This window comes from Xenopus tropicalis, chromosome 3, assembly GCF_000004195.4.
Source record: "Xenopus tropicalis strain Nigerian chromosome 3, UCB_Xtro_10.0, whole genome shotgun sequence".
NCBI lineage: Eukaryota > Metazoa > Chordata > Amphibia > Anura > Pipidae > Xenopus > Xenopus tropicalis.
In genome coordinates, this window is record NC_030679.2 from 25,097,610 (window position 1) to 25,124,252 (window position 26,643).

The 26,643-nt window shown below is 41.3% G+C and overlaps 1 long non-coding RNA gene and 1 pseudogene across 1 annotated transcript; both read right to left on the bottom strand.

The window, feature by feature from the left end:
• Positions 1-3,744: 3,744 nt before the first annotated feature.
• Positions 3,745-26,642, bottom strand: LOC108646222 (annotated as a pseudogene).
• On the bottom strand, positions 10,500-14,974 carry LOC108646295. The gene is made up of 4 exons (XR_001924320.2): positions 14,836-14,974; positions 13,409-13,576; positions 12,478-12,588; positions 10,500-10,621 (listed from the first exon to the last, which is right to left on the bottom strand). It is a non-coding gene; the product is annotated as an uncharacterized LOC108646295 (long non-coding RNA).
• Position 26,643: the final 1 nt, after the last annotated feature.

A 26,643-nucleotide genomic window follows, 5' to 3' on the forward strand; every position in this document is an offset into this window, starting at 1 on the left:
GAGGCAGACAGGAAGTCTGACTGGAATGAGGAAGTGTCAGGGGAAATGCACCTGTGACAGTTGGGGGACACACATATACACCATCAGCACCAAACATCATGAATGCCCCAATCTATGGTTTTCCTGCTGTTATTAAAATACAATTATCATTGTCACTTCTTGTAATGTAATAAAAGTCTAATATTTGCCCAAATTTAGTAACTGATAGCTACCAATCAGAGGTCTGTTTTCAAATAGCTGACCAGTAAATGCTGCTTGCTGGTTGGTTGCAGGGCCGGAACTAGGGGTAGGCAGAAGAGGTACCTGCCTAGGGCGCAACAGTGGAGGGCGCGAGGTACCTCTGTTGCCACCACTATTCCGGGATCTCTTACCCCGACATTTGATTTTGGCGCTCCCTCCCTGCACGGCATCTGCATGCTGTGCTCCCCCCTCTATGGCGTCCCCACGCGGGGGGGGGGAGAGGGGGAAGCAGTGGGGTCGAGGTGGCCGGCCGGGTAGCCTAGGGCACCCGGCGGACTAGACTTGGCCCCCCTCTGGTTGGTTGCTATGGGTTACCAGACAAGTAGCAAACTATTGCCCATTATTACATTACCCCAAGTAGTCTGGCACACTTTCCTATAAATCTGTATTTTGATGTAACTGCACTAATGCCCTTTAAGCCCAGGGCCCTTGTATTGTCATAATCTCCCACCCAACCACCTGCCTCAAATGGCTGCTCAATCTGACAGGCGTTCTACAGTACAGTCCTGGAGGATCATCTCCCAATATGTGTAAATACATTTGAAATAAAAAAGTAAAAAACAAATGAACACTTCTAGTCACAATAACCGATTACTAAAACACAATTCACTAGACCTTTGCCTGGAAATATATGGGGTGTATTCATTAACATTGCAAACATGACTGGCGATATTGCCCATAGCAATCAATAAGCAATTAGATTTGAACTGTCACCTACAGAGCTGCCAACTTAATTGCATTGCAGGCAGGGGATAGTGAAGCACACACCACTGTGCCGCAGAAAATTTGCAGCTATACCCGGAAGTGACATCACTCAGCGGGCTGCGCTTCCAGAAGTGACTTCATGCTCCGGATTATCTCACCACTTGCTTATTGCGCATGCGCACCCACAATTTGCTATGAACTTCAGGGGATTAATAAAAACAAAAAAACAGTAGAATGCGCTGGATAACAGGAGATGGGGGAGAGAAGCCAATTTTAGGTAACTCCTGAAAAAATAGGGGAGGGGAGGGGGTTGACAGCTCTGCACCTACATTAGAAAACAAAAGCAAAGATCTGATTGCTTGGGATTTGGGCATGATTTTTATGGTGTACTTATTTCTAAATTAGCAAATAATTCACTCTCCTATTTAAAATTTTATTCTTGAACCAACAAATGTCTTTTTTTAATTGTAATATTGGTGTGTAGGCGCCATCTCAGTGCATTGTGCCTGAGTCTGAGCTTTTAGAAGGAGTCAGCACTATTGTTTCTCCTACTCCAATGTGACTGGAGGAGTCCTAAGCCGGGCTTGGATTTCTAACTATTGAGTGCTATTCAGATACCTACTGGGAGCTGCCATCTTGCTCCCTTCCCATTGTTCTGCTGATCGGCTGCTGGACTGCGGAGACTTATTCCCTCCCCACCAGAATTGACCCCTTTTGCCTACAATGCCTAACCAAGAAAAAACACTATGACACCAGGGCTTTTCTTTATGTGGGTGGAGTTCGGCCACAGCTTTATTTCATAACATAGAACAAAACAGTCCTTGCCATGTAATACAACTTTTCCAAACATCGCAACAACAATTTTTTTATTTAACTGTTTCAAACGAATGCCGGCCACTGCAAAGCAGTGGGCATGTGAAAAACCCTCAAAACACCACCAGAAAATAAATGGCCAAGGACTGTCCCCCGCCATTTGCTGTGACAAAACGTAATGTAAATTATACAATAAAAACTTTTTTTTTTTTTTTTGAAAACCTGCAAATAAAATTATTTAAAGCATGCAACTAACAGATTATGCCGACCAATGGGTGTAGCTATTTGCTCTTAAACAGGGAGGGAGGGAGGGAGATGCAGCTCCGTGCCTGCTGTGTGACCCCTGCAGAGAAAACTGGCAAGCAGAAGGGGAGGGGTGAGTAAAAGCTGCTTTCTTTCCCGCCCAGTAAGCTGACCTCATTAACTCCTTGTTAGCTGGAGGGAAATCCTATGTAGCTCGGCTCCCCAGTCCCTCAGCGCTTTCTTTAGGCATTTCAGCGCTTTCCAGGAGCGAGGTGATATCACTCCAACGTGCAGCGCAGCAGTAAAGTGTGACTGAAGTTTATCAGAGCACTGGTCACATGACTGTGGCAACCCGGGAAATGAAGAATATGGCTAGCCCTATATGAAATTTTTGTTTTTAAAAAATGGATTTCAATGCAGGATTCTGCTGGAGAAGCTCTATTAACTGATGTGTAATGGAAAAAAACATATTTTCCCATGACAGTATTCCTTTAAGTTTCCAGGACTGGGCAGGTAGTGTTTTTGAAAGTCTGTGTACTTAGAAAATGACTCTGGAGAGCTGCAACAAAGTGCAGTAAACAGAAAGGTATTGTACACCCTGTTTGTGTGTGGGTAGAGAAACCCTATATTGGCCCCCAAAGACTAAGCATCAATCAAAGAAAAAGGATGTAGGTTCCTCAAAAATGAAAAGTCATTAGGAATAAATACAACTCTATAACCTCTATTTAGGACAAGGAAAAGCCTAATGTGTTTGATGCCTGTTGGGGCACTTATTCATTCCTTCCCAGAATTCCTTTTTCTTTGCATACAAATGAGTAGCTTATCTCCACAACCAAAATGTTTTTATTAGACAGGTAGGGTAACATTGTCAGTAGAGTTGAAGTTAGAAACAAATGGATTATTCTGCTGTCGTCAAAGTATGTAAATGTATGGAACTTGTACGGCCAGATTAAATGGAAGTGAGTTCATTTTAGTTGTTTAATCTTATGATTTTATGAAGTCTGTGGAATTACCAGAGGTCTCCTTTTACATTGACTGCTATGGAGATTGCTAAGGGAGTTACAGGCTATATGTTTAGTGAAGTTAATAGAGGATTAGAATTGGAATCAGAACATGGAGAGTCAAACAAATGATTACTTCTCTGTAGTTTTATGGCCTAGGGAAGGCCAGTAGCGAAGAAGTGGTTTGGGGATGATGACCACATCTCACAGTTCTAGACATCACTTTGTTTGATAGCTGCAGTTGAACCAAGCATGAAAGGCCCATGTATGGTGATGGGAAAGCTGGGAGTTGTCATGTGGTTGGTAAAGTAAAATGGACTGTTAGTGAGTTGTACAAGGGCATATTTTATACAGGCATGTCCTTAGCAGTATTCCCCTTTGTGCAACTATTGCTCCCCCCTCCACAAAAAATGACAGCTGTTAATAATCTGAACAGTAAGAAAAATAATTTCAAGATATAAAATGAATAGGTGTTAAGTATTGCAATATTTTAAAAAAGCCTAATATATATTTTTGTACATAGGGGAGATTGAATGTGTAATTTCTTTATACAACAACAACAATACCAAATGTATATTGGAAAGCTGTTTAGAATTACTAGTTAATAGTTGGAAGACTTGAAGTGCTGAAACATTCCCATGATTACTGAGTGCAGTTGCTTTAGGCGTATCACTGCTAGATCCTATATACCATGGCCTGGATGAATGAGACCTACACAGACAATCACATCATCCCCGCAAAGTTTTTATCCAGTACAAACCATGCCAATCAAGCAGTATTTTCACCATATATTTTAGAATCTGACTGTTGCATAGTAAGCAGAACCGAAGGCCAACGGAATTCTGAAGCTTCATGCTTTATACCGGCTTGCCTACCAAGTAGGCATCATATCTGGAAACCACATTCTGCCAAGATGCTTTGAAACTTCATAATGAATTTGCTCCAAGTTGTATTTGTTATCAGGAATGAGTACTTCTTCCATAATGGATAGCTGGGTGAGTCTCCTTCCACAAATTTTTACAAACTCTACAAATGCACTGCAAGAGACCTCACACTCCCCAAGACCAATAGCAGTCAAGTTCTTGCATCGATCTGCAATACGTATAAGCTCATCATCCAACGGTTGAAGCCCATTGGCGCACACAACCAGCTCAATTAGGTGTGGGCAGTTCATACCGATCCGTCCAAGCATTGCTTTGCTTACTGCCCGACCAAAGTAAAGATGAGTGACAGGAGTCTCTTCTCTGAAGAATGCATCAAATTCCTCTTCATACAGAAAGAAGTACATGACAATGTTCACCCCTGCTTGATAAGCGCATCCCAGCTTTGTTTCTTAATTGTATGAAATTGCGTTTGACCTGGATTTTCACTTACAACGTCAATGCGAAGGTGTTCGAGGCGAACGTGCTTCTCGGTGGAAAGGGCCAGTAATAGCTCATCGCTCAGAAGATGGTAATTAAGTGCTAGTTCTCGAAGGCCATGACACTGATCTGCCACGCACAGAATTCCTTTGAAAATAGGTAAATAGGTTAATTTATCTAAGAATATATAGTCTAACATGCCACCAACATAAATCCACACAGTTTACTAAGGATCAAGGTATAGTTTTATTGTTACAGAGAAAAGGAAATTATTCTTAAAAATTAGAATTATTTACTCAAAATGGACTTTGCTTATGGGAGATGACCTTCCTGTTATTTGGAGCTTAATTAAATTAGGAATCTAACAAAATACAAAAATAATGAGTTAGGACTTGGCGTGTTGCATGTTTGTCATGAGAAAACGACAATCCTGCAATATAGCTGTCAGTTTATCTCACAGGAGAAAAACATGTTCCTGATGATTGGCCAGTTGTGTGTTTTTCCAGTCCTGACCAATAACCATGTGATATGGTAATAAGTTCAGGGATCTGGCAGATTTAAGAAATGAATTTGCTGATGCATCACATTGACCAGTGCATAGTACACTGGCAGATGAGAAAGTAAAGAGGAGCCACAGCTTCTTTTCACTTCCTGCTGTTCCAATCATTTGGGATGTTTGCCGAATTCTCAGATCAGTTAAAGTGTGCCCATAGCGTATACTGCCCAACATATATTCTCCTTCTGCCTGAGTGCATACCCATAAGTCTGTGTATTGCAGGATTTTGTTTAATCACAGGCACTGGAATGGTAATAATCTCCTGTTAAATATATGAGGCTATATCAATAGTTCTATGACATGTTCCATGATACTTGGCTTGTGGCCTTGTGCCCTTATATAGACATAGAACTTCATTATTCTCTATATTACATTGCATTATACCTTATGTAGTTTTTAAGAAAACATTGCAATATATATCACTAGATTTTGCATTTGGCCACTAGGTGAAACATGCAGTAAGGCAGAAAATTCTGTTAAAATCCATGGGATTTCCATTCACTATATTAATAGCAGCTTATCATTCCTAAGGCAGCCATACACGTTCCTAAGGCAGCCATACACATTCCTAAGGCAGCCATACACATTCCTAAGGCAGCCATACACGTTCCTAAGGCAGCCATACATGTTCCTAAGGCAGCCATACACATTCCTAAGGCAGCCATACAGATTCCTAAGGCAGCCATACACATTCCTAAGGCAGCCATACACATTCCTAAGGCAGCCATACACGTTCCTAAGGCAGCCATACACGTTCCTAAGGCAGCCATACACGTTCCTAAGGCAGCCATACACGTTCCTAAGGCAGCCATACACGTTCCTAAGGCAGCCATACACGTTCCTAAGGCAGCCATACACGTTCCTAAGGCAGCAATACACATTCCTAAGGCAGCCATACACGTTCCTAAGGCAGCCATACACATTCCTAAGGCAGCAATACACATTCCTAAGGCAGCCATACACATTCCTAAGGCAGCCATACACATTCCTAAGGCAGCCATACAGATTCCTAAGGCAGCCATACACATTCCTAAGGCAGCCATACACATTCCTAAGGCAGCCATACAGATTCCTAAGGCAGCCATACACGTTCCTAAGGCAGCCATACACGTTCCTAACAAACCATAAACAAACCATACTGGGTAGATTAATCAGTGATCATTATCTAACAATTTATTCCAAATATTTCAAAATGAATGTAAAGAAATATTTGTGGTGAATCAGATCTGTTTTATTATGAATCCTTTAAAATTAATCCTGAAAAGTCAATTCATTTTTCCAGGAGAGTGAATCTGATTAATATCAGTATTAATCAGACAAGTAGCCTATAAGAAAGATTCCTAAAGGTTTGGACAATGATAAATATCATCGATCACCAGTTAATTCAGTTCTATCGAAATTTATGATTGCCTAGCTTTTGTGCTCAGGCCATGATGGAACTCAACCACTGATGGAAAAGAGATGGAAAAGAGATGGAAAAGAGACTGCTTATTTTTTCATTTGGACCAGTGTGCAGTCTATATGTATTAAAAGATCTTACTGAATAAGCAGTTATTGTGCCACAAAAAAAATTGTGCCACCTTTTGTGCAATTAAACTATACAGTGTAATAAACTGTCCAATTAACATTACATAGCAAAATGCATTGTTTTTCTTGTTTCCGTGAGTTTTTATTCCATTTTCTTTACATGACATTACCCGTGCCCCTAATGCAGAAAGATACATGCAGTGTATGTGTTAATCCAACTCACCACTGACATCAGGAGATTATCCACTTTTACATTCAGTCACAAAAAGGAAGGGGGGTATCATATGGGCACTCTGCAGCTCCAACCCGGCCCAAGGAAAGTCTGTCATAGGGCTCAATGGCACTCTGCAGCTCCAACCTGGCCCAAGGAAAGTCTCCCATAGGGCTCAATGGCACTCTGCAGCTCCAACCTGGCCCAAGGAAAGTCTTCCATAGGGCTCAATAGCACTCTGCAGCTCCAACCCGGCCCAAGGAAAGTCTCCCATAGGGCTTAATGGCACTCTGCAGCTCCAACCCGGCTCAAGGAAAGTCTCCCATAGGGCTCAATGGCACTCTGCAGCTCTAACCTGGCCCAAGGAAAGCCTCCCATAGGACTCAATGGCACTCTGCAGCTCCAACCCGGCCCAAGGAAAGCCTCCCATAGGGCTCAATGGCACTCTGCAGCTCTAACCCGGCCCAAGGAAAGTCTCCCATAGGGCTCAATGGCACTCTGCAGCTCCAACCTGGCCCAAGGAAAGCCTCCCATAGGGCTCAATGGCACTCTGCAGCTCCAACCTGGCCCAAGGAAAGTCTCCCATAGGGCTCAATGGCACTCTGCAGCTCCAACCCGGCCCAAGGAAAGTCTCCCATAGGGCTCAATGGCACTCTGCTGCTCCAACCTGGCCCAAGGAAAGTCTCCCATAGGGCTCAATGGCACTCTGCAGCTCCAACCCGGCCCAAGGAAAGTCTCCCATAGGGCTGAATGGCACTCTGCAGCTCCAACCCGGCCCAAAGAAAGTCTCCCATAGGGCTCAATGGCACTCTGCAGCTCCAACCTGGCCCAAGGAAAGTCATGATACTGAAGCTTGAATGAATCCAAAACTTTCGTACTCGGCACGACGGCTACGAAAAAGTCGCGACAATTTACGAGCAAGTCGTAATGGCTACGAAAAAGTCGCGACAATTTATGAGCAAGTCGTAATGGCTAGGAAAAAGTCGTGACAATTTACGAAAAAATCGCAAAATACCGATCATTACAAAAAAAACGCATTCGGACGCTTTTCGGACGTTCGTGGATTAGTAAATGTGCCCCTAAAAGTGCTGTTGTATTGTGGCCTATGGGGAGTGTGTTAGTTGAGGAAATTAATATTGCAGTTCCTTTCAGTCAGTAGTGCTCAGTTTACAAAACAACGTACCATATACAACAATGTGTTTTATATTTCCTGTCTGTGGTTTCCCCTCTCTGATATTTTAACCCCACCCTGTCCTGCACTTTTCCATTCTGGTCAGTTACCAGCAGTATTAATTACCCTATTCCACAATTTAGCAGAATAATACACTGGATTCCCCTTCATTCACCTCAGTATTCACACAGAGACATGTTTATGGCTAAATATGTTAGTGTTACAAAATTTCTTAGTATTAGAATTAATATTATTATGATATTTAAATAATATAAAATATTAATGATATTAAACATAAAAGGAGGCTGGGCATTTCCTGGCCTCAGCTACAGCTCCCTTGAAACCAACCTTGTCCCTCTCCCTGCCCATCTGCCCCTCAACTTGAAAGGAGTTAAGGCAATGGGGGAGCAGTAGCTGGCTTCATGGGATCCATAGCGGCCTAAAGAGATGCTGATCTAGAGAAAGGCAAAAACCTGTCATTGCTGGGCCAATCTGCACTTCAGAAACACCTCGCAGTGTGCAAAGTGATAATACCAAAATGCGCCTTTATTTTTTTAGCACGTTGCATACTTCATGGTACATTGTAAATAACCCCTTTAATCTTTATATTTATGTGCTTAGCAAAAATAGGAAACCTGGAAGTTTTAACTCTTCCCTGCAGTTCTGTTCCCTTTCCTGTCCCCCAAGCATGCTAATGTCCCTCAGTCCCTTCCCCTCAATACCAAAGCTTACAAATGAGGAGTGTATTGTCTAACATGGTACTACAGCATATTAACATTTCTTTCTCATGACTGTTCCCCTTTAGTTAAGTTCATACTTTACAGCAGTGATCCCCAACTATGGCTCGTGAGCAACATGTTGCTCCCAGTGGCCTCAAAGTGCGTGCCCATTTTTACAGTTCTAATTTGGCACCCCCCCAGAGAACTTTTGCTATGCTTGTGTGGCTCACCACCACTTTTCACATGTGAGTGTGGCAAGTAAAAAAAGCTGGGTTCATATGGAGATTTTTACACCAATATCTATAGACCTGGAGTGGAACAATAAAACTGACCATGTCTGTAAAGACAGAACATAAAGATAAAATGACACCATTTTTCTTTCAGAGACTTTATTGAGCAGCACTACGTGGAGCTTAAGAAAGCCAACCCCGAATTCCCCATCCTGATAAGAGAATGCTCCGGAGTTCAGCCTAAATTATGGGCTAGATATGGTGTGTAGGAATGGCAAAGTACTTCAATATTGAACTGTTGTTGATGTTCAGTATACTGGTGATTCGGTTTGCTGGGTTTTTGTCCCTGGGCCGGTGCTCCATTTACTGAGAAAAAGTTCCCCAGGCCAAGTTAAAAACACAAGTGTGGTGACAAGCCGCCCTTTCACGTAACATTCCCAAGTACAGGCTTGCACAGTACTGTAAAATCCAAATATTTTCTGTTGGTAGATACTACTTATGGATAAGGTAATCGTTTTTCTGAAAATGAAACAGAACCTTCAAAAGTGCTGTATATTTGTAAATGCTTTGCACAGGCATTGGCAGAGTATGATAAATATTTATGCCTCCCCAAAAGGAGTCCAAATGCTATATTTTTGCCTTCGGTTGGAATTGTCCTCAAACAATAATGGAAGTCTCCTCCCCGACAAGTCATATTTTTGGTTCTACTCTCCTAGCTAGAAGGTTCATTTTATCATCTCTTTAATATTATCAGAATAATTGTAAGTTTTAGTTCTGTAGTGTCATTTCAGGAAAATTAATTTACTGCCTTCTGACAAGGTGATGTGTATTTGTTAGTACTCCTGTGTCCCGTTAGCAGTAGGCAAGTTGTCAAAATAATGAGGATGCCTGGAGCTCAAACATAAAACGATGGGCAAAAATGTATATAGTGGTGTGAGACAAAGCTCCCCCTGGTGACCACAATGGGGTAAAACTACTGCACCCAATATTAGACTCTAATATTGTGTGCAGTAGCAGTAGGCAAGTGTTTGGCACAAGAGAGACATTACCCTTATATAAGGGCCACTGTAGATGAGGTTTCATACAGAGTTCTTATTACTGTAGCACAGACTTATGTTATCTCTGTAGATATGAATGAATGGGAAACCCAGTGAGTTTTTATTTTAGGGCGAGTTTAATTTATACTTGGCTACATCCCATAATGATATCGAAGCACGGCTCATGCATTTTCTGGTTTATTGTAAGGGGATTTAACAACATGCCAAGGATGGTTGTGGCCATGCAGGCTAAGAGCGATAACAGTAGATTATTGGTTGATTCCTTCACTCATATTTCTTCCTTAAATTTACTCATTTACTACATATTTATCAGGAGCTGAGATTATAAAGCCTGGCAGAGGAAGAAAAGCCATTGAATGAATACATAAATATATGGAATCTCAGCCACTCTGCCATAAATAAATATTAAAGTTTATGTTGATTTTCTTCTCTCTTCTTCTTTCAGACTTTGGGAAAGAGACAAATGTCTCATTAAATAACCTCAACGTTGACCAAGTTGCCAGGGCTCTGGAGTCTGTAGTTACGCGTAAACCATGAAGGGAGACCCTATTCGTTATGGACAAGATATTCGCAGAAACAACAAGGAAAAGCTGCCAACTTCCATGGACATTAAATTATATTTACTATTTAACGCCATATATCAAAATAAAGTAAAAAAAAAAAGTGCAATTCATGCTTATTTTATTAGAAAACTAAATATTAATGCATCCACAAAAAGCAATGCTAAAATGTCAGTTGTCGATTTGTCGTTTAGTCCATACTGGGGGGTCCACAGGTTACTGTTATCTAGGTATTGAGAAAAAAAGTTGAATAAGTTACAATAATGCATTTGAAAACAGTGATGTTTAATTTAATATATTAGCAGATTTAAGCTGCCAGTTTGGGTCCTTCACACTGATTCAGCAGCTTATCTGCCCATGTATAGGGCCCTCTGGCCTACCCGACCAATATCTGGCTGAAAACCGGGCAGGCTTGAATTTACTGTTGGATTGGAGACCAGATTGGCTTATTGATGTTGTCCCTACTCCAACGGGTCCTATCTCCATCATTGTAATTGGAAGGTTTGGCCTTTAGGAGGGCGTATCGGGAGAAAGATTCGCTCGTTTAGCAACCTCCCCAAACAAGCGAATCTTATGGCGGCTGGGGCACGAACATATTAGTTAAATGTAACTGCCCAAAAATGCAAGGAAGGGGAAGCCATTTGAGTCATCAAGCTGCAGAATCGCAACTCAGTATAATATAGGATATTTAGTGAGCTCTAAAGGGAGCGGTTCTACACTGACATTCTCAGAGGGGCATCACTATCAGCCTAAGCCGTTCCTCCACTGTCTGCCCCAAATATCTACCTGCTTCACACAAGATGTAGATGCCTTATGATTAAATGGCTCTAAACCCAGCGTTTTTTGTGCGCTTCATCTACATAAACAGCAGAATCTGATTTATGGAACAGAGTCACAGCACGATATTCTTCTTTTGGCCTTAAATACCACCTATATGCAGATGACATCCAGATATATTTAGACACCCCTGCACTAACTGCTGATGTCCAAACCCAGATTGGTAACTGCCTCCTGGCTATCTCCTCCTGGATGGACCGACGCCAGCTCAAACTTAACCTAGCTAAAACAGAGCTCATGGTCTTCCCGCCCAAACCTGGCCCTCCTCCTCCTTTCACCATTACTATTGATGGCATGACCATCAACCCTGTAAATTCTGCACGCTGCCTTGGGGTTATCTTTGACCAGTCTCTCTCCTTCTCTAACCATATTAATAACACTGCCAAAACCTGCCGCTTTTTCCTCCGTAATATTGCCAAGATACGCCCCTTTCTTTCACAAGCAACAGCTAAAACACTAATCTATGCCCTTATCCTTTCCCGCTTAGACTACTGCAATCTCCTACTAACCGGCCTCCCAGACTCCCACCTCTCTCCCCTGCAATCAATCTTAAACTCTGCTGCCAGGATCCTCCTGCTCTCTCCTAAGAGGGATCCAGCTCAGCCTCAATTAAGCTCACTAGCATGGCTGCCTGTCAAGCAAAGGATAGCTTACAAAATCCTTCTGCTGACATTCAAAGCCCTTCACTCCTCTGCTCCTCACTATATTTCTTCACTGGTCTCCCTACATGTTCCTGGTCGTCTCCTCCGCTCCTCTCAGAGCCTCCGTCTCTTTACACCATCCACACCCACTGCGCTCTCTCGTCTTAAGCCTTTCTATCTCGCTGCTCCTTACCTCTGGAACTCTATCCCTGAATCCCTCCGTAGGGAAAACTCACCCACTCTCTTTAAGAAAAAAATCACCTGTTACCTTCTGGAGCACTAAGACATTATTTTGCCCAGTCCTGCGCTTAAGGGCAAATGCCCATACCTGATGCACTCTTACCTTCCAGTTTGTGCCTGTATGTCACCCGACCACTCAGATTGTAAGCTCTACGGGGCAGGGACCTCCTTCCTACTGTGTCTCATACCACATGGCACTTATATATATATATATATATATATGTATTTATTGTATTTATTTATTATATCACTTGTCTTCCCTGTGTGTAATTTTGTATTCTGTAAGACTGTACAGCGCTGCGTACCCTTGTGGTGCTTTATAAATAAAGTTATACATACATACATACATACGATATTGCCTTACCAGTTCTTGATATTTGTTCCAGACTGCTTGAACTTGCTGCTTATGATCAGGCTTATCCTTATGTAACTCAATGATCTGCAGACTGGAGTTGTGGAAAAAGTCTCCAGCAACCTTAAAAGAATGGATATATTATAGAAGCTGCTCGCATTTTTTCTCTTTCAGGATGGGGGGGTGGTTGTTTTTGCAATTATCAGTATCTGTCATGCAAAAAACATTAACATTATGAGAGTCACTGTAAATACAGGGAATGGTGGTAAATGGTGGGGGAAAACCTGGTCTGTACTGCATTGTTCCAAAAGTCAGAACCATCAGTGCAGCAAGGGTTAAGAAAACTTGATACATTTTTTACCCCAGAACAGTATAGTATAATAGTAATGAATTATAATGATGGTTTCTTGCTGCATTTGATCAATCATTACTGTTTGCCATAAGTTATAACCCCCAGAGTAAAATTGCCCCAAATCATGCCCTATCCTCTCCTATAACCAGCTAATGTGAAAAATAACATTTCAGTTTTAAATTACAATAAAGTCAAGAATCACAGCAAACTGCACCAGGGAACTTCTATAACTAGAGGGAGCTGCAAGCCACACAGAGAGGAAGAGAGAACTCATGCTGTCAGATATTTATGTATTTATTTTTACAAAGGTGCCCAGCCTCCTATATATAAAATAGTTACTTTAGGATGCCCGTACTTGTGGAGATCAAGCAAGTGTATCTGTGCCCAGTTTTGCCAGCTGTGTGCTGGGCCAGATCATACTGTAAGATCATACTGTGGGAATACAAGACCTGTCGGACAAGGACCTGATATTGGTTGGGCTGTTCTGAGCAAATCATGCACGGACTGGCCAGTTACCAACACGTTAACACGCTGAGCAATTCTTAAAAAAACTATGCCACTATCTCAGGGCAGTAAATAAAGATCACTTACATCTGGACAGTATGTGAAAAGCGTATTCAGTAATTCTAGGCTTAGCCTTGCCACTTGTATGTCGTCATCACGCAGAGCTGGGGTTAAACACAGTAGAATTCCTTTCTCCCTCAGTTGCTGACAATAAGCCGACCCCAGATCTGCGATGTTATGCAAAACTGTGGCAACCTAGAGAGGAAATACATGCTTCATAATTCAGCAAAGTCACCCACCAGGCACCAGCTTCCAATGAACAACAAAAGTTAAAAATGAAAAAACAGAATTGTTGGTTCTGATTCCTAAAACAGGCTGTAGCAGAAGTCAGCTGAGAAAAAGCCATGGAAGAGATCTAATGTCTGCTACATTGTTTCAAGAGTCAGAACCAAAAAGGAGAAAGGGATACACAGTTACTGCTTTCAGTTTCTATTATATTTATTTAATGCCACTGAAAAGTTTTAATTAATATATGCTGGAAAGCTTAAATGAGAATTATTTTTTTTTTAATTATTGAAAAACAAAATCATTTTGGACGAAGGACCCCTTTAATATTTTGTATTGGCATACCCTTTGGCTATCCTGTATATTTCAGCCAATATATCATATGAACTAATATTAATACACATTTATGAACTGCACCCAGAAGCATTAACAGAACAACAACAGGTGCAGGTGTAGGACCTGTTATCCAGAATGCTTGGGATGGAGTTCTTTTAATAAGGGGTTTTCCGTATTTATGATCACCTTACTTTAAGGGGCTGATTTACTAACCCACGAATCCGACCCGAATTGGAAAAGTTCCGACTTGAAAACGAACATTTTGCGACTTTTTCGTATGTTTTGCGATTTTTTCGGCGTCTTTACGAATTTTTCGTTACCAATACGATTTTTGCGTAAAAACGCGAGTTTTTCGTAGCCTTTACGAAAGTTGCGTAAAATCTTGCGATTTTTCGTAGCGTTAAAACTTGCGCAAAAAGTTGCGCTTTTTTCGTAGCGTTAAAACTTACGCGAAACTTCGCACCTTTTAAGTTTTAACGCTACGAAAAAGGCGCAACTTTTCGCGTAAGTTTTAACGCTACGAAAAATCGCAAGATTTTACGCAACTTTCGTAATGGCTACGAAAAACTCGCGTTTTTACGCAAAAATCGTATTGGTAACGAAAAATTCGTAAAGACACCGAAAAAATCACAAAAAATACGAAAAAATCGCAAAATACCGATCTTTACGAAAAAAACGCAATCGGACTCATTTCGACCCGTTCGTGGGTTAGTAAATCAGCCCCTAAGTGTACTAAAAAAAAATGTATACATTAATTAAAACCAATAGGATTGTTTTGTTCTCAATAAGGATCAATTATATCTTAAGCGTAGATCAAGTACAAGGTACTATTTTATTATTAGAGAGAAGAAAATTATTTTTTAAAAATTAAATTTAAATATCGTCATACTCACATATGGAGCTTTGTAGAAATGGTGCAGGATTTTCTAATATTGCTTCCTGTTGTCCATTTTATGTTCTTGTTATTTTACATAGAGCTCAGACAGGCAAGTTCAAAGACTTTTGGAAAATCTAAAGAATCAGATCACAAATCATGACGTACCATCAGGAAGACATCTTTTGAATGGGTCAGCAGTTGTAGCAGGGCAGGCAATAAGTTGACGTTTAGTAAAGCTGAGGTCCAAACAGGATCTTGTACTGTAAAACAGAAGAGAAAGGTCAGCGTCAATGGAAGTAACAAACAGGGCTATTTTTATTCCCAAAACGACAACCCATTGCAAGAAACAAGCAAATAACTCTGATAAACCAGCGGCTGTAAGATTAATATTGGCACAATTTTATTTAGTTTCCATAGGGTACTACACTGACATTTACACTAGTTCTATAAGTGTAATGCAACACTGGGTGTTATGTCTCCTCTATGAATTATCCCTTCAGTCCAGGCCCCCAAATTAAACAATTTGGTCAGTTTCCAGCTCAACTGTATGATCATCGATAGAGCTCAGAACAATCCTTAGGGCAATGGCTCCAATAAGATCATGTGTGGGGGTCATTGGTCAGTCTGCACTTGCCCAACACTTCCGCCTAGAGATAAGGCAGATTGGTCCACGTGCCGGTCTGTTAGATCAGAGAAATGGTGTCACACGTGTCAGTGGATCTGTTGAAGGGGTAGGCCTATGACTTAGTGCCTCTTGGCATGAATCACATAGGGCTTGTGGCATATTCCTACAACAAATACACTCTTAATGACTGCCCCTCCTTTCCATCATATCCTGATATGATCTAGGCAAGAGCACTTAGATGCTACATCCCAAAAGGAGAGACTGATGTATTAACTGTTTCTGAATTTCATCATACAGGTATGGGATCCCTTATCCGGAAACCCATTATCCAGAAAGCTCCGAATTACGGAAAGCCCTTCTCCCATAGACTCCATTTTAATCAAATAATTTTGAATTTTAAAACGGATTTCCTTTTTCTCTGTAGAAATAAAACAGTACCTTGTAAGTGATCCCAACTAAGATATAAATAATCCTTATTGGATGCAAAACAATCCTATTGGGTTTAATTAATGTTTTATTGATTTTTTAATAGACTTAAGGTATGGAGATCCAAATTACAGAAAGACCCCTTATCCGGAATACCCTTGGTCCCGAGCATTCTGGATAACAGGTCCAATACCTGTATATAAATAGTATTTATTCATACTTTTTGAAAGAACAGATTACACATAGTAATTTAATTTTAAAGATGTCTGTGTTATGTGGGGCTCTTCAATAAATTTTGGTCTTACCAGCAGGAGAGACGTGTGGACAACTGCTCATTTAAGTCGTTTCAAAGTGCCGCTGTTATTTGCTACCAAAACCTTTAACGAAGGGTCGTCAACAGGCGCGTCGTCAATCTATGTCTAAGTCTATGGATGACACAAAACCTACTGTCAGTGCAGAGACAAAATGAGACTGCAACAAAAAAATACAGTTCAGAATATATCTGTAAAGCATCAAGAGCTCTCAGCTTAAAACCTTTTAATTCCAATACCTGATTTACATGGACTCATATACTTGTATTGTTCTCGGTGCAACAGTTTGGGGGCAATCTGCCATGTTTTCTACCCATAATGCAATTCTATTTTTTCATATAAGAATATATATGCAAGGGAGCACTGTCCTTTCTGTCTGGTCAAGACAAGTGTTAGGTTTAGGGCTTCCTTGTTTCTTAAGTGGATCTGACTGTATCGTATACTTGCTGCTTCATTTATTTCTAACAATGAGCACTACTTTGTCTATATCTAAGGATATAGGGTTTACCTCTTGTTTTAATTAAGAAAACAAACCATACTAGATAGATTTATCAATGATCATTATCTAACAATTGATGCCAAATATTTCAAAATCAAATGAACGTAAAGAAATATTTCTGGTGAATCAGATCCATTTTATTATGAATCCTTTGAATTTTATCCTGGAAAGTAAATTCATTTTTCCAGGAGAGCTTGGACAATGATAAATATAAAAAACTGATCGATTACCAGTTCATTCAGTTCTATTGAAATTTTAAAGTGCAGGAGGAGTCAAAATTCCCAGAGAAGAGTTTTATAAATTTGCTATAAATGTTTTAGTGTTTCATTATAAAGTACAATAGGACAATATAGCATCAGCTAAATTAACTATTTTACACCAATATCAATTCCAAGAAGAAAGGCAATTGTGCTGCAAACACATAGGGCCTTCATAAAATCATAAATGGGCTCCTATGTGACTCAACCACCAATGAAGAAAAAATTGCTCATTTTGTCATTTGGACCAGTGTGCAGTCTATATGTATTAAAAAATCTTACTAAATAAGCTGCTATTGTGCAACAAAAAATTGTGCCACCTTTTTTGCAATTAAACCATATAGTGTAATAAACTGTCCAATAAACATTACATGGCAAAATGCATTGCTTTTCTTATTTCTGTGAGTTTTTATTACATTTTCTTTACAATTCATGTGCCCCTAGAAAGAACGTAGAAGGAATATATGCATACCTTGTATTTACCATATTCCCAACTAATGATAAAGCCCTTGCTCTTGTTGAGGCTGAGTGTAACCCCCCATCCCTACCCACTATTCAGGCTAAGGAAGGGACACCCTACAAGCTTAGGGCCCCCTGGTTACACAGACTGAGCAACAGCAGCAGCAGTGAGGAACCATGGCTGATGATTGAATGAGTGAATCTTTGCAGGAGATATGGCAGCACAGTAACTGCACTCAATAGGCCACACATACAAAGCAATGCTCTGGGTACATAATAAGCTATGTATGTACTGCACATCTAAGGGCAAATAAGTGCCATATAAACCTTACTCATAAACGGGGTACACTTTCCCTTTAACAGTGGCACGTGTCATAATATGAGAGGAGACTTGACCCTAGGAATGTGACAGTTGGTTTAGTCGGTTGGTTGGCATCGGTGGTTAGAGGTAAGCATACATCTCCTCTGATAGATTTTTGCCGTAAAACACTTATTTTAAAGAAAAAAGAAGGGAAATATTTAAGTGACACCCCCCCCCCCAGACTAGGGGAAGTTGCTCCTCTCATTGATTTTAGTGAATTTGGAGAACTTTCCCCTAAAATGGGCTTTGGAGATGCCTTTAATCTTAGCGCTGGTTGGGAGACACAGACCCAGGGTTTGGCAGTTATACAGGGATGCCAGCAAATATACATGTTTTTCACTGGGGACCTCCATAAAAAGGGATATTTGGGGACCCCTGCGCAAACCATAAAATACTTCATTTTTGTTCCAAGTAATTCTTAGTCATTTTAAAGTTTTGCCCCTCTGCCCCTGGGTATATGCCCTGCTCTTAACATGTACCTGAATTTAATGGAATAAATAGCAATACTTTCTACTTTTACAAAATATAGTTTGCACTTGCCTCTCAAATACCCCAGCTGTTGGGGGCAGCAGGGTACATGGTCGGGGCAGTATTGAATCAAGCCATTATTGTTATAGCATTTCTTTCTGTTCAAGCCATCTCCTATTCATACTTTATCCTAACTTTCACACAAATGCCTGGTTGCCAAGGTCAGGGAGCCTAGCAACCAAATATTAAATGCTATTATTACAGTGTAATGCAACTAATTATTATCAATTGCAGTGTACGTTAAGTTGAAATTATGGATTTTTAAGTACAACATTGTATCCATAGCAACCAACCACAACTCTACTATCATTATTGAAGTTTGCTTTAGACCAATCAAAACCCCATTGCTATGATGTTTTTATTAGTCCTGCACTTCTGTACCCAAGTCACCCAAAGGGCATAACTGGGCCTTTATTACTAACATGGAGTGAATTGCGCCCAATTTCTATGTCCTCATTCTAACTATACTAATGCCCATTTCTAATTGGCTACTGTGAGCAAACTTCTACTATAGTGTTAACTGAGGCCCAGTACCTGCTGGCTGGAAGTTCAAATTCAGGGAAAAATAGCCAGCATCTCCACCTGTGTATTTTATATTAAGAAGCTAAATGCAATATCCCTAAAGCTAACATGCCTTTTTTATTCTCTTTTCGATAGAGTGCGACCTACGATTAAGCGAGAGAGAGAGAGAGAGAGAGAGAGAGATTTTGTGCGACTTTTTCAAAACGCTTTTTTAAAAGCGATTTTTCCTTTGCAGGTTTTTCAGCATTTTTTCTGGTTTCTCCTCAGTTCATTTTGTAACATCCTTTTCTGAACAGCTGTTGAGGAGAACCAGCATTTCCTGAGGAAGACCCCTTGGGGTACCCCGGCCTTGTGCCGGCCCCTGTGAGCCAATCACAAGGGACTTCCTCAGTTCCTAAAATGGCAACCAATCAAGATCTTTTAAGAGGTAATCTTGCATTAATACAGATGGGAGAATATAGATATGGGAATACTTGTGCCTATTAGCCCCGTAGCATTCATGGCACAGTCTTGCAACTTCTCCTATTGCTCTTCCTAATATTATGCCCATTTGTCTGCCTTTAGGTTGCGACATGCTCAGAAGGCGGCCAACGCTTCAGGTAATGCCTCTGTTTCCTCTGTGATTCCAAAAATGAGAAATTGTAAATTTCCTCGATTATCCTCAAATCCAGACTGACCTTGAGCAGAATATAAATCCATTTAGTACTGTGTCCCTAATGCTCTTGCCTTTCACTTACAGGCCCTTGATTTTTTCAAGGAAGAAGAAATCAATTTCCAAGCCATGGTTTCTTATTATGGTAAAATCCTATATTAATCATCAATTCCTTGAGTGGTTCTGCTTTACAGCCTTTTTCCCCAAATTAGTGTCACTGCCAGTATTGTCATTTATATTCGGCACCTTTGTTTTGCTGCACCTTGATTCACCCAAGCTACTTATTTGGTATGTGACTGCCTATGTACCCGGCTCTGATCAGTAGAAGGGATACCTGGGAGCAAGGGAATGGTGCTGGGGCACTGTGTAGGGAAGTACCCTGGGCTGGCAGGTTTTTAAAGATGAAAAATGCAACAATTTTGGTTTATGGGGGCTACAAGTCTTACATTCCCCCTAGTATTTTAGACTTTCTGTCTTCCAGAAGATCCAGCGCAACTTGACCATTGAACTGGAAGTTGTCTATAGAACATGACACTTTAGCCCAAAATGTAATGAATGGGAAAAGTCCCAACATGGCGAATGTAACTGACAAAGCTGGCAGGGTTAGTTTATTATATGTGAATTCTTTTCCTCCTTTAGTTCAATGTTTAATGGAAATGTGTTTTTCTTTACAGAGCTTTACTACAGAGCCCATATTGGAGTGATCGACAACTTGTAAGTAAAACAAAAACATTCTTATTAAATGTTGGGAATCATGTGCCAATGTCACAGGGGTAAGTGCAAGTGCAATAAGGTGAAACATTGCTTCCCTTAGGGCCCATTGCACCTAGCGATTGGTCTGTCAGGCTGTGTTGGGTGCCTTGCACAGGGTATTTAATGCTTGATACAGGCATATGGTAAGTAAAGTGTTCCCCGGCACCTTGCAGCCCCTGGTGCATCTATAGTAGAACTACAGTGCAACAGCAGAACATTTTACTAAATGCTCAATGGGACTTTTTTTTCCAGAGATGATTTTCTATTCTGGTACGCCATGGACCAGCGCAATGTATGGGATGAGAACATCGCCCAATACATGCTTATGACCCAATATCTGGTAAGGAATCTAAAATATATGTTTAAATATGGCATAAATGATATTAGAGTGTCAGCTCCTGCTCCAGTATATTTTATGGCTGAATATTTGCTCCACATAATGATATGGTTCAAGGCCCAGGCAATAACATTGGATGCTGCTTTGAAAACTATTAATTATACTCACACTGCTACTTTATTTTTTATTACAGGAAGAGCTGGAAAAGCTGGTAAGTGTCATTTTTTAATATAGGAGAGGTTATTATCACCGTATCTCTTGTTGCCCTGGGGGGGGGGGGGGCACGCACCTAAGTGCCATTTTCACCATCAACAACTCTTGAACTGTTGCAATGCATTATGGGGTTATAAATAGAGACTGTTACTAGGGGCCACATGGGCACAACAATGGCATTGGTACCAAGCAGTGCTTAACATTGACTCTCTTCTCCCACAGATGACGCCTCAAGGAGAGGCCCTGTTGGACCAGTACAGGGCATTTGAAATACTCCATCAAGTAAGTTCCCTGATCACTGTCTGTCATGCTTTTCTTTGGTATTTATTGCCATATTATGACACTGATGATAAATCTCTGTGGGTTTGTGCCAATATTAAAGTCATGAATAGAATCTACCCTCACAACATAACCTGCCTTCAACATATACAAAAGTGTTGGCCCCATCTATACAGGCATAACCATAACCGTCTTTTTTCTTTCCCCTTTGTTCCTATCCTTGTGCCACCCCTGCGCTCACAGGCTGTAACATCAAAGCTTGAGGAGATGAAAAGGAAGCTCAGGGAGAAGGAAGAAGAGCTACAAGAAGCTGCTGGGTATGTATTTTGCAAATGACACTTCCCATTCCAGTTACTGACATATATGGGCAATATATACATTATAAAGGGTATCTGTTTATTACCGTATATGAAGTATGTTGATAATGAAAAAGATTGTTCTATAAGGACAAAGCAAGCAGCCAGTCAGAGCTTAAGAATTTTGCTGACTCCACTAGAAATAATAACATCATAGAACAAAATTAGGAAATGAAAGACAGAATTAGGTAAAAACTTTACTTGAAGCCCTGGTTACCAGCCCCCTTGGATGCTCATAATTTGGGGGGTATAGGAACACAACCACTGCATGTAAATTTGGAAGAAAATTACAATACTGACTCATTTTTTCATCTTTTATCTATTCAGGATCAATGAACTTCAGGAGCAGCCTCCTGCTGCAGAGGAGGAAAATGACATCGATCAACAGCCTCCTGCTGCAGAGGAGGAAACCATCAAAGATCAGCCTCCTGCTGCAGAGGAGGAAAATAACATCAAAGATCAACCTCCTGCTGCAGAGGAGGAAAACATGGAAGAACAGCCTCCTGCCCTTCTCACCCAGGAAGAGAAGCCTCCTGCGGCAGAGGAGGCAATAACCATCTGGGAAGAACCTCCCACTGCAGAGGAGGCAGTGAGCAGTGAAGTGGAAGCTCCTGTTGCAGCGATGGAAAGACCAGCCCTGCATAAACGGCTCCGGAAAGCCGTCAGAAGGAGCTTCCAGAGGATATGGGTAATATATCTATTTATTGCCAACCTCTTTTTATCTACAAATTCACTATGTTGGCCAGCACGGCTCCACCTCACTTCCTGCTGTTGTAGTCATTTGGGCTATCTGTCTAAATAGTCAGCTATAGCTATGTTTCTGTCAGTCTTTAGGCTGTACTAGGTGCTGATTCTAAGTAAAAATCTGGCCACATCTACAGATATCACTGCGGATTCTTTAGAAGGCCAATGTTGGGGTAGAGGGGTAACTCACATAGGGCCGCTGTAGTGCTAGCTTAGATATCCCCCTTTGGAAATGGGTATCCCCACTAGAAACTAGTCTGGCACCAGACGATCAGATGAATAATAAAGGATGCCATTCCAGGTAGCTGATATTCTCTAGATTAAGCCTTTAATATGCTAAGAAACAATTTGTCTGTAATTTACTTTTATTGCAACAATTTCTAAACTTCTATTTTTTCTTCTATTTTCAGCACTCCACCATAAAATTTGTGACACAGGCTTGCTGTCACCATCCTCCACCTGCTCCCTGATCCACTTCCCACCCATCCTCCTTCACCTGCCCACTGGTTCACTTTCCATCTACACTTCTACACATACACCTGCCCACCCACCCCTCTACATAAGCCCTATCAGCCCCCCACCCGCCACACTACACAAGCTTCAAAACCACATAAACCTCTACACAAGCATCTGTGCCTCCACCCTGCCCCTTCTACACAAGTGCCCGCTCACCCTCTTTTACACAAGCACCCCACCCACTTCTTCCCACTGCCCACCCTTCTACACACAGAACATACAAAGCAATGATCCAGGGTGTAAAACCGACTGCCGTTTCTAGGAGTCAGGAAGGAATTTTTACCTTCAGTGCAAATTGGCTGAGCACTTGGAGGGATTTTTGCCTTTCTCTCGATCATTGGCTGCTAGGCCCAACCCAAAACTGACGTTTAATTTAAATAAATCCTGTGCTCATCAACAGGTTTCCCAATAAACATGTCTCTGTGTTTTTCTTGAATCGCTATGGTGAATGTTGAGGGGAGGGAAGGGGGCTCCTGTTCCTCATTCTGCTAAAGGTGACTGACCAATCGACCAATTGTGTGACCCTAATGAATAATATATTAAATGTACAAATGACCCTCAATAAAGAAGAAGAAAACACATTTGGGATTTTATTTAAAAAAAATTTTTTTTCCAATATATGTGCTGCTAATCAAAAGTGGCTTGGGTCTGTTGCAGTTATTGTTGCCTTAATTCAAAATGCTGAGAAATGTATAAACCGAATGTATCAACTCAAATAAATCTTATACGCGTGGAGGAGATTTTGATATCTTTAAGGATACATTATATCTATCTGTCATCTGAGACTTATACACATTAATGTTATAGGGAACCAAAGAGTAGTAGGGGTTATTTACGATAGACTGGAGGAAGAAGTGGGGTGCAAGAGCTCAACCCTTAGTTCTTAGCACTCCTCCCCCTCCCCCCAGTCTGGTTGCAGTCTGTGGTGTATGGGGTGCAGGACATAGGGTACAGCTAAATGACACGTAAATACAGTTCTTCCAAATGCAGACAGCGTCTAATCGGGTGTTTAATTTGGTTAGCCTACAAAACAAAGCCCAGATACCTGCAGCAGATTGGCGACACATGTTCAGTAAATGACCCCTAATATCGATTTGACTGTGTCAGGCTCACAAAGGTAAGGAACAGACTAGTATACAATATCTATTTAAATGCTCTGTAATCTCAGTCTTGTACATATTTTGCTGCTGATATTGCAGGGACAATTTCGGAAATGATTTGGCCAGGATTTTTCTCTATTCAGCAATTGGCAGACAGGCAGGATGCTTTTCTAGTGATCCACAAACTAGAAAACTCTTCATTGCGCTGATGAGCTCCAATAAGGGCATAACTTTTATGCGGATGGGAATCTGATCAGCATTCTGCCCTAACTGCACCTGTGGGTGAGGCTCAGTCTCTGGAGCACTCAATGGAAATTGAAGGAGCAATCCTAGGCTTTCTTCCCAGAATCAACAAAAAGAGCAGTAATAAATGCTCCAAAATGATCTTTTACATTGCAATTATATATAGAAAATAGTAGTCACAAAGCACCCCAGTCTATAGGTGTGTTATTCATCTTTTCACCCAGCAACTTTGGAAAAGGTGACTGTTTTGTTACAATTTGTATGAAAGCTGAACTGCTGAGAATAAAGTGCAATGAGAAAACTGCTTTAGCCTTTCCTATCTTAAAGGAGAAGGAAAGGCTAATAAAGAGTTGATCTCATGCTGCAGGCATACATTAAGTTGTCTCAATAGTGCCCTTAAGTCTCCCCATACTTCACCCGTTCAGAAGATCAGAAGCCAAACAGAAAAAAAAACTCGCTGAGCTGGGTAGAGAAGATTCCCATAATGCATCACTCCTTCAAGACTTGGCGACTTGTTACTGCAGGCAGCGCATGCGCACAGGGCAGGAGCGTCCGGTTGCCATGGCGACGCAGCATCGCCGAACTCTGTGACAAGCAGGTGGGGGAAGCGGGGGGGCAGGTGCTGCGAATGGCGGAGGGTTTGTGGCAGGAGCGGGGGGGGGGTTTGTGGAGCTTGGGGGGGTTTGTGGCAGGAGCAGGGAGCGGCAGAATCTTTGTGACAGGAGCGGGGAGCTGGCTTGTGCTTTTCAGCCCATACAGACACGCTGGACAAGATGGCGGCGCCGTTCACTGAAACAAGTCTGTAAGTTCTAGTATGTGTATCTCTGTAAATCTTTCATTAGGCAAGCCAGGAATATAGCATTTTTACACAGCAATAGTAGTACTATTAAATAGTGTGCTTAATAGATTTTGACTTTCCTTCTCCTTTAAGCTAGTCCCCACATGGGTCAGTCCCTAATACTATGCTTGTTCAAGAACTCATCCAGGCCCCTCTTAAAGGTATTAACAGAACCTGCCATTACAACATCACTAGGAAGGGCATTCCCCAACCTCACTGCCCTCACCGTGAAAAACCAACACTGATTCAATTGGAAGCTCCGTTCCTCTAATCTATAGGGGGGCCTCTTGTGCGTTGTTGTTTTATGGGATAAAAGAACACCCCCCATCTGCCTATAATCCCCTCTAATGTACTTGTACGGAGTAATCATGTCCCCTCGCAAGCGCCTCTTTTCCAGAGAAAACAACCCCAAACTCGACAGTCTAACCTCACTGCTTAACTCTTCCATTGCACCAGTTTAGTTGCAGTCTCTGCACTCTCTCCAGCTCATTAATATCCTTCTTAAGGACTGGAGCCCAAAACTGCAACTAAACTGGTAAAGGGGATGGGAGAGTTAAGCTATGAGGTTAGACTGTCAAGGTTGCATACTCAAGGTGAGGCCTTACCAGGGACCTATAAAGAGGCAAATTTATGTTTTCATCCCTTGAGTCAATGCCCTTTTTAAAACAAGCAGCACTTTATTTGCTTTAGTAGCCACCGAATGATATTGCCAGGAATTAGACAACTTGTTATCCACAAAAACCCCCAGATCCTTCACCATTTAGGATCCCCACAACACACTACCATTTAATAGATATTATTATTTCTACCAAAATGCATAACTTGGCACTTGTTCACATTGAACCTCATTTTCCAGTTTGCTGCCCAGTTTTCCAATTTTGTCAAATCGCTCTGCAAAGCGGCAGCATCCTGCATGGAACTTATAGTTTTGCACAATTTAGTATCGTCAGCAAAAATAGAAACAGTACTGTCTATGCCCACCTCCAGGTCATTAATAAACAAGTTAAAAAGCAAAGGACCAAGGACTGACCCCTGCGGTACTCCACTAACCACACTGGTCCAATTAGAAAATGTTCCATTTACCACCACTCTTTGTACTCTATCCTTCAGCCAGTTCTCTATCCAATTACAGATATTATGTTCCAGGCTAATATTCCTCAATTTGATCATCCTGTGAGGTACTGTATCAAACATAGTTCAGAAGAACAAAGGGGTTGTACCCCCCCCCCCCCCTTTAAGTTAACTTTTAGTATGATGTAGAGAGTTATATACTAAGACAATTTCCAATTGATCCTCATTTTTTATGTGTGTGTTTTTTCTATTTTACTTTTTGGTAGCAGCTTTTGGTAGCAGCTCTGTAACATACTGAAAGTCACGTTTATTTTTCACAGGTTTATTCATTATGCCCATATTATAAACCCAATAGGCCTATTATGGGCCACTAAACATTGACACAGTAGAACAGCACTCCAATCTACTTTAGCCATATCAAAAAGATATAAAATGCCATATTGTGATACTCCACAGGGCCATATATTTCCTAAAAGCTGCCTCACGAAGGGTAAAACTATAATATCCATTTTGCCAGTGGCTGATCAGCTCTCAGCAGACTAACCTCGTCACTTTACAGTATTTCCCAGACTTGCAGACAGCTGCCTTCTGTTATAGGGTGGGTTCCCCTCAGTTGCCATAGTAACATAAACTACACCATTCGCTTCTATTCCACGATTTAAAAACCTCACTAGCTAGTAGGGAAAAAGTTAGGGGCGGAAAAGGCAATCAGAATACACGTTACGGAAACACCC